This window comes from Acartia tonsa, chromosome 3 (genome assembly GCF_053477335.1).
Source record: "Acartia tonsa isolate MP-2025a chromosome 3, ASM5347733v1, whole genome shotgun sequence".
Lineage (NCBI taxonomy): Eukaryota > Metazoa > Arthropoda > Copepoda > Calanoida > Acartiidae > Acartia > Acartia tonsa.
In genome coordinates this window covers 23349714-23358659 of record NC_137262.1, presented here as the reverse complement: position 1 = coordinate 23358659, position 8946 = coordinate 23349714, and positions in this window count along the sequence as shown.

The following is an 8946-nucleotide window of genomic DNA, read 5'->3' as shown; positions in this document are numbered from 1 at the left end:
CTATATATTTATTAGCTACATTTGTATATCTTATATAGATGCACTTAATAAAATATAGAAACACAACTATTCAACACAAAATGCTTAGTTGAACTAATGTATTTACCCTATGTTATGATCTAAATTGAGTTTTTTTTTTAGTAGCAAAGATACTTCATAACCCACAATGACTGTCCGTTAGTCGGTCATGCTGTGGGGGGTAATTAATATTGTAGGATTTCCTCGACTGCTATACCGAAAAAGAGGACAAGGGGCTTTCACTTAAACCTTTTTCTTGCGAAAACTAACTTATTTTTTAAATTTTATTTTTAGTCCCTCGTGGGCTCAAGCCCTTCCGAGAGTCTTTTCCTGCTTGATAATACTGCCACAGGGATCTTAAAACCTTTACTTAACCTAACCTAACTTAAACTATAATTAAATAATATATAATATGTTTTTTATCAAAAATATTTTTGTTGTGTATTTGCAATTTTGGCTTTAATGGCAATATGATTTCTTTGTGAATGATGGGAGATCTGTGATTTCAATTGAGATAAAGCAATTTCACAGCCGTTTATGAGAAAGTCCTTTTCATTTCTTGTGATGGTTCTGCTAGCCTATTTTATTGCTATGAAGATCTATCTCGCTAGATTTCTAAACTTGGGTAACACTGGAAGTTGTCATCTTTGTTTCTTCTGGCACATTTGGTAATGTTTACCTTTCACAGCTATAGAGCGCCCATTAGCAGAATTTACACGACAGAACTCGACAGCCGCCTAACACTATAAAAGGAATGTAGCAACCACTAAATTAAGGGGAAAGCTACTTTGAAGCGTCGCCGTGCCAATATTTTTTTTAACTTTGTGGAATATATAACGCTGAAAGCAGAACTATAAGTAAAGGCTTACCTCATTTATCTAAAAATGTAGTTTATTATTTGGTAAAGTTCCGGTGCTACTTTACAACTTACAGGCTAAAGTCCGTCTGCACTACATGATAAAGTATTTAGCCGCCTTTTTTCCAAGCTGCAGCTATGGATTGTTAAAAATAGTGTTTGCAACTATTGACCAAGAATTTTTATACTTATTTGTTTTGCAGCTGCACAACTTTGGAATATAGTTTTATCTGTTAATTTTTTGTGTGTCAAACTGTAATAAATAGTAATTAGATATCATTTTATGGGATGCTTAACAAGATGGGCGTAATCAGGGTTGGAGAAAATGTGTGTCCATATGATCTGAATAAAAATCAAACTTTGAGAGATAAGAAAATGTATTGCAGATACATTTTTATAATTACAGTGTGTTTTTTTATGAGAACTTTTTTAAAAGCAATTTTACCCCACCTATAGTTATCAGAATTTAATGATTAATGGCTTATTTTCTTCGTTTTTAATAACCATTTATAGAACATAAAAAAAATATTTAAGTTTTTATTAAAAAAGTGCAGTAAAATCAAAAATTCAAAACCTAGGTGTCAACATCTAAAAATGGCTTTAGCGGATTTTTCTCATACTCAAATCTTCTACCCTTTGCAAGAATGGCTGCAAAACGCTTCAAAGTTGAGATACAGACTTAAAAATTGATACAGATACTGTTGGGGACATGTACTAGAACATATCAAAGTTTGAAGGCCATATCTCAACCAGGGAGGGAGTACTGAAAATCTAATTTTTTTCTTGCAAAGGGTAGAAGATTTGAGCTTAAGAAAAATGCGTTAAAAACATTTTTAAATGTTGACACCTAAGTTTTGAATTTTTGATTTTACTGTACTTTTTTAGTAAAAACTGAAATATCTTTTTTGATGTTCTATAAATGGTTATAAAGAACGAAAAAAATAAGCCATTAATCATTAAATTCTGATAACTATAAGTGGGGTAAAATTGCTTTCAAAAAAGTTCTCATAAAAAAAACACACTGTAGTAATTAGAATTAAATTAGTACTAACTAGCCACGATAAAAAAAATTTCGACGGTATTCCTCAAAGTTCCTAGGCGAGCACCTAATTATTCTGAAATAAATTGAAAATAGGGAGGTTAAGTTCGGTTAGGTTATATTTCGTACTTGGTATCCCTAGAAGGTTTAGAGAGAACTAAAGTTTAATTATCTTGATTAAAGTGCCATCTACAGCACTTAAGAAATCAAAATACAAATTCAAATCGCAGTTTTAAGGATCGATATACATAAAAGATAGTTATGCCGGGTCCTTAAGAAACCTACAAATAAAATATGTTTAAGCACTTAACAGCAATAAAATGTGTAGCTACATTATTTCTTATGTGAAAACTTATCATTAACAAGAACAATTAGGTCCATGATTGAACAAGCTAAAATAAGTTATTACAATCATTTTTATATTAAAAAATCAAATAGAATGCCTTTCTGGCTGGTAGTGATGTATGAATCATTAATTTGGAAACAATATTAGATAGACGGCAAGTTTAATTTTTAGGAGATTGCATTTTTAATTTGCTAAAACTCAGCTTATACAAACAACAAAATTAATTCGAAAAAACACTAAACCTATACTTAATTTTCAGCTGCTGTTGGGGGCAACACTTAGTAAAATTGACGACCATTTTGTTTGTCCCCCAAATATTATCTTAGATTTATTTTGCTTGTTGACTATACGTATTTTATACGCCTATAAACAAGAATGTTATTGACCTAATAGCCCACAAAAATGACATAATACAGAGTAGCTGCGCTCATAATTAATGACAGATTAGTAGCTGAATGCATATATATGTGATCTATAAATAGATATACTTTAAATTTAGTGCATTTTCAAATCATTATTTTGTAAATAAAATGTGCTATTTATATGCATTTAAATTACATAATATTTTCATTATAGCCCTTCTTAGTCTTTGTTTTTCTGATTATATTGATTATTTTAGGTAAAAAATATAAGAAGCTTTAAAAAGTACAATTATTAATAATGCGTTTCCCCCCTGGCTCCGAATCCAATTCTTTTCTATAGGATAGAAATTGTTACATAGAATTTTTATGTTGCCTATCTCTCTGTAAACTTTTGTAGACCACCTGTCCAATTGACAATGTCCATATCTGTAATTTAAAGTGTTGTGGTGTTTTTATGCTATTTTCTTGCACGGCGCCCCCTCCCCTCACCCAGAGACCAGGAAGAAGCAACTAGTTAATTTTATATTTTGTTTAATTATAATGGGACAAAACCAGGGCAATGTACTCACCAACCAAAATTAGGAAACTCAAACTTCTCAGAGACAATTTAATTTGCACCTGGGTCCAGCTTAAACAGAAGTTAGCAGAAAAAAAAACAGAATACAGTCGCTAAGATTTATGTTTTACTGTAGGTTTTTAAACGTCACATTTACAATAATCAACAGTTATGTTCTATCAGCCCTAACTCTGATCTGACTAACTCTTGCTTACTTGTTAAGGAAACGAGTCGAGCCTGTTTATAGGCAAAGACATTCACACTCACATTTATATCAAAGTTGTATTGCAGCAGATATGTATAGCAGCATAAGGTATCATCGGAGCACTTCAGCTCCTATAGGATTGCTTTTAATGTTGGAAAATTATCATTTTATAATTCTAAATAAAAGTTACATGATGTTTGTAAGCCTGTTTGTACCAAAGGATCTAGATAACCACTATACCATTAAAATTCTTCTTACAATGAAGGCTCTGGGAAGGTCTTTAACTGTTTTCGGGAGGATGCCTGAAATAAGTAACACCCCCCTATCATTTTGTTTACATGTTCTTTTAAAATTATATTGTAAAGTCGGGTATCGACTCCCTCCCCCCATTCCCTCAAGAGCTCCTAGAAGACTATGGGGCGTAAACGCTAGTAGAAAATACAATCATAGGAAATAATAGAGTAGCTGTGTCTCTTTTTATAGCCTACAAAACATAATTTAATCTTCTCTAACATAAAATATATATTTTTGTCACGGTGATGTCATAAAGGAAGAAAAACGAGGATAATAATGTTTATTATTAGCGCAGCAATAACAATTTTGCCTAAAATTGAACAAAACAAAAAGCAGACTTTCAAAAATTTATGGCACCATTCAGTGGCTTTAAGGGTGTAGGCAGGGGGTGTACCAATATGGGGGTGTATCAATCCCCCAAATTTTACATTGGAGCTAGATACATCCACCATCATTATTTATTGAAAAATCGGTTTATACTCCTTTTGGTGTTTCTCAATATAAACTTTGACAGGTATTAATAAACTAATGTACAAATTTAGGTAAAATTCAATTCTAAGAAAATTATAAATCTTATTAATTTCAAAGACAAGTGAAATATTAATCTTTATGGTAGGTATAAAATAAATTAAGATTTTGTTTTTAATTTTTCTCTCTCGAAGTAAAGTGACGGAAGGACGGATATACAGTTTTATAGAGTAGATTCACTTGTCCAAATTAAACAAATGTGTAGTTTTCTTGTCAACTTGTAATAAATTCAATTCAAATTTCTGTTGAAAAAATGAAACAATTTCTATTATTATGATGAGATCATACATTCTACAAAAACTGACATAATAATTTGGATCAGTTCATAAAAATAATAAAAAAATTTAAAATAAGCTTTTTAAAAGTTCAATGAAGATATCTCTTTTATTTATACTAGCGGCTACGCCCCTAGAGGCCTCTAGTGGCACTTTAAATGTTGTTGTTTGTTAAAGTTAATTTTTTATGTACGATACCACCTTATTTGACGTTGAAGTCTCCCCTAAATTTAAAATTTTTTTGTCATTTCTCTTGGGAGGGTGGTGGTACCTCCCCCAAAATAGTTATAAACCTTCCCGGGACTTATGAGAAGCTACCCTGTTAAGGAGAACCCGATCGGTTCAGCGGTTAGCGAGATCCTTCGGTACACACAGACAGACAGACACACAGACAGACAAACATCCTGTTACTTTAGTATAAGGATTAAATACATTTGACTTTTTCTATAAATTTTTTTAATGATTATAAGTTCTTTTAATCAACCAAGTTTGACCAACTTAAATTAAATCGCGTTCCGACGATTTTGGCTAAGGCATGGGGCATGAGAAAAATTTAACCTCTTATGTGAATGGAATCTTGAGGGGGAAGGGGGATTTTTTTGATGCAAGCTTCTTTATCTGTGCTGTTTTGCATTAACTCTGGTGGCCTAACTTTTTCACCATTAATTTAAATCTACAAATGGGGTAATTTTGTTTATCATGTTATGGTGTAAATCAATCTATCATCCACTGTCTTATCCATCGAGATACCTGATAACTTTGATTCTAGTGCTATATTTTGATGCAATATAATGAATGCAAAATTAACTGCAGAAATGTCTCAACAATATTGGGAAAATGATGACGTAATAATAGAAAATAAATGAAGCAACAATCATTATATTTTAAAGAGTATCGTAATTATCGAATGTACACAAAATTAGGACAAAGAGCTATTTTTGGTAATGCAGGAAATTAATTATTTTTTTTAAGAAGTAGACATGGGTGTGACAACAGCCATATAAATAATTTTTTTGCTCAAGGAATGAATATTAATGCTAATCGCCCAATTTCCTTGTTTGTAATTATGCTTTGCAAGTAATCATCATTGTAGAAGTGTACATTTCATGTATTGTAAAATTATATGTACTTCATTAGATTTCTAATCTTAATTAAAATCTAACAATAAAGTACAACAGTCAAATACACGACCCAGCCTCTAGTTGCTCAGTAGTTAAGGTTTGAGAGGATACCAGAATTCGAACTGCCTCAATTTTCTCTTAAAAGCTCAGCCCTGGCATTTTTAGAGACCAAAAACTTCAATCTTAATTGAAGCATCATTCGTACGGACACATACACTCCCTTCTTTGTAAATAATTTTAAAAAAGAGTAACTTACGCTTAGGATTTGGGGCCTAAACCGCAGGTAGAGTTTAAATGAAACCAAAGTTAATAAAAGTAAAGTATGTTGTAAAGTCTTTTTATGTCTATTAAGTTTTTTTAAAAAGATATTTTAGCCAAAACCGAATGCCTGGGAGGTAACTACTTTTACCTTTTTATTCAGATAAGCGAATCCATCAATTCTTAGTATGAAGATGTTAATCTTGGACTATCTAATCAGAATCAAAATACTTTATAGCATACTTTTAAGAGATTGGATAATATCTGCTGCCGCCTATGTAAAATAGATAATGAATGCTTTGAACACGCCCACTTTTGTTCAGAGATTAGTTTGTGTATTTGTGTGCATAATTTCCTGAAACTTAGACCAGGATTGTGGTTTTAACTTCGAGGTATTTAGCTACTGCTGCCTGTGAAACGGTGAGATTGCACTTCCGCATATTATTAAAACGTCAAAATTCACAAAAAGGTTCAATAGAAAATTTTAAACGTTGTGAAAATGATTAGAGCAAGCAAGGAGGAAGCGAAGATTGATGTTTAATAAATCTAATTAATTTTTCTGCAGATTTTATACTGTGATAAATGTGCGGAAGAGACTGCACACCATTTAAGCACAAGATTCAGAATCACACAAACCAACACTTGATACACTTAAAACTTCCTTTTTTTATTACTTAAAACTCGTATTTTTGCCAATTCGCAGCGCTTCAACCCTGCAGGACTCTCGTGTCCCTTACTAATCTTAAGAGCATCAAAAACGCATGTTTACAACATAATTATTTAAGGTACACTTTCACTTCAGTAAAATTGCCGAAATTTCACAAACTTAAGATTTAAGAATTAAATAAATGCATTAATTATCAAATAATTTAAGGACTTTAAATAAAAACGTTAAAGCTAACATCCAATGTTATAGAATTTTAATAGAATATATATGTTATCTTTTGTATGTGCGTGCTTTTTGGTTTTATGAATTTTTCAGAAACTCAACCTACCAGTACAAAAACTTGCAAAGCAACTATGCTATAAAAAAGGAGGGGGGCGAAAGTGACACTTTTTGAAACCAAAACTAAGAGTCAACAAAGGAACTGAACTAAAAAAAGGGTTACAGGTCTGAGATTTTGCATGGCAGTTGCTTTATAGGGGTACAATATGGAACTGTGAAGAAACGGCGGCGCAACCGCCGAAAACCGCCGTAATTTTGGTTGCCTTTTGTCGGCGGTTTTCGGCGGTTGCGCCGCCGTTTCTTCACAGTTCCATATTGTACCCCTATAAAGCAACTGCCATGCAAAATGTCAGACCTGTAACACTTTTTTTAGTTGAGTTCCTTTGACTTTTAGTTTTGGTTTCAAAAAGTGTCACTTTCGCCCCCCCCCCCCCTAGATATACCACACTTTTCTGGGATCTTGTTGAGTCAAGTATCCACTGTTGGGAATATCAAAGGATGACTCCATGCAAAATTTGAGCCGGATCCGGCCAAAACCGGCCGTGAATTTTATGAAAAACCGGTTTTTTCCGGTTTTTAGGGGGTATCTGTAAATCGATTCAGCTGGAGCAAAACCGGTTAGAGGTACAAAAAATTTTTACTTCACATGAAATTTAGCCAATGCAATTGCCTACAAAAATGTACTTCATCATCAACTTGATTGGACAACTCTTTCCCCTCCTAAATGTCCATTAAAACCTCGAAAACGGCAAAAATCGCCAAAAATCACGCCTTCGGCGGCAAATTACGGCTAAACGGTCAGCCGGAGGCGAATGAAACATAAATAAAGAAATGTCTGCCTCAAAAAGTTGTTCAACATCAAAGAGATGCTTGAAGTCTCTAAAACGACTCCTTCCCCTCCTTTAAGGGGAAAAACTGAAAAAACGTGATTTTCAAAAGTATGCCCACTTCGTGGGTGTGGGGGGCACTGAACCCGTCACCCCAGGGTCACCAAATATAAAGTCTAGGCGGCCCACAATGCTGAATTTTCACCAAGTGAAAGTCTTGTGTCATTATCTTTTATGAGAAAAAAGTTATTAATTAATTAAAATTTCAAATTGTGATTTTTTGATGGATTTCTTTGATGAAATGACAGGCTGGTCAATTTTTAGGCCGTTTTTTGCTGTTTTCGGCCCGCCACGCCCAAACGGTTTGAGATAATCTCACGGGACCTTTTGCCCGACCTAAGCCTGGTTATTTGTAAGGTCTAAGAAAAAAAAATCCCGGATTGGATGAAGCACGACGTCGCTGCGTGCCGTCAAAAATCGCTGGTCGGCTCATTTTGCCCCCTCAAACCCTCACCTCGTGCCATTTTTCTGTGTAAAGATTATAATTATAATCTTTTGCGTAAGTCTGTTTTTTTTCCTAGACCTCACAAATAACCAGACTTAGGTTTGGCAAAAGGTCCCGTGAGATTATCTCAAACCGTTTAGGCATGACGGCCCAAAAACCGCAAAAAATGGCCTAAAAATTGACCGGCCTGTCATTTCATCAAAGAAATCCATCAAAAAATCACAATTTGAAATTTTAATTAATTAATAACTTTTTTCTCATAAAAGATAATGACACAAGACTTTCACTTGGTGAAAATTCAGCATTGTGGGCCGCCTAGACTTTATATTTGGTGACCCTGGGGTGACGGGTTCAGTGCCCCCCACACCCACGAAGTGGGCATACTTTTGAAAATCACGTTTTTTCAGTTTTTCCCCTTAAAGGAGGGGAAGGAGTCGTTTTAGAGACTTCAAGCATCTCTTTGATGTTGAACAACTTTTTGAGGCAGATATTTCTTTATTTATGTTTCATTCGCCTCCGGCTGACCGTTTAGCCGTAATTTGCCGCCGAAGGCGTGATTTTTGGCGATTTTTGCCGTTTTCGAGGTTTTAATTGACATTTAGGAGGGGAAAGAGTTGTCCAATCAAGTTGATGATGAAGTACATTTTTGTAGGCAATTACATTGGCTAAATTTCATGTGAAGTAAAATTTTTTGTACCTCTACCCGGTTTTGCTCCAGCTGAATCGATTTACAGATACCCCCTAAAAACCGGAAAAAACCGGTTTTTCATAAAATTCACGGCCGGTTTTGGCCGGATCCGGCTCAAATTT